The following is a 935-nucleotide window of genomic DNA, read 5'->3' as shown; positions in this document are numbered from 1 at the left end:
TGGACGGAGCACCCTCGGTTTTATCACTCATCCTCGGTTCGCCTAGAGGGAAAGAGGAGAACCCGACGGACAGTCTTTCCGCTCCGGTGACGCAGTCGAATGACAAAGGGAAATCTGAGTCATATCGTGCTGCCGTCAAACGGCTCTCCCAATCGCAACGGCGGCGCCTGAAAAGGCCAAGGCCACTCACGCGAGGAGGCCACATGCTCAGTTCATCAATCAGTCGACCAGATTGATCGCTTAGGTCAGGTCGTAAACAAGCGACAACGGTCGACTGATACAGCATCATCAAACACGAGCGATAAGGGCCCGAGCTGCAAAAAAACTCAGAACTTGGCATGCGCGGGAGCGAACACAGGCGTGAAGGGCTCTGTTGCAAAGACAGGAAAGGTACGTTCGGAGACTTCCTCAGGGAGTGTGCCGCCACCGGACGTTGCAATCCAGCGACAGTGAAGAAGGTTCCGCCGGAAAAACGAAAGAGGAGTAAACGTGAGCATCTGAGCAGTTGCTACCTTCAGAGCCTCAATCCATCAAAACGTGGAAGTCGCACTTCTGTCGTTCGTCGTCTGTTGCAACGGGAGCCTGTTGCTGATGGTGCGCAGACAACCCAATCCAGCGTCACCGCTAATGGCAGCCATCCACCAATCGGAACTCCACAAGATCCGATGAAGGGCGCGTCGTCCATCTAAAGTGAGCAGCATACACTGCGTCCAGGTGAACTTCCATTATGCAAAGGGCGCTTCTAGTGTTCTTTGCCGGAGGTTAACCGAAGATCAGCTATTTGTCACGCTGATCTAAGAACCATGGGTCCACGACATCAGGATCCTTGGATTAGCCAATTCAAACGGTAAGCTTATCTGTTCCAGCCTAGTGTCAAACCCTAGGACTTGGTTGCCATTGCGGTGGAAGTCCAGACGACCAACAGCAAACAGGAA

Source organism: Wyeomyia smithii, chromosome 3, assembly GCF_029784165.1.
Source record: "Wyeomyia smithii strain HCP4-BCI-WySm-NY-G18 chromosome 3, ASM2978416v1, whole genome shotgun sequence".
Lineage (NCBI taxonomy): Eukaryota > Metazoa > Arthropoda > Insecta > Diptera > Culicidae > Wyeomyia > Wyeomyia smithii.
This window is presented reverse-complemented; position numbering follows the sequence as displayed.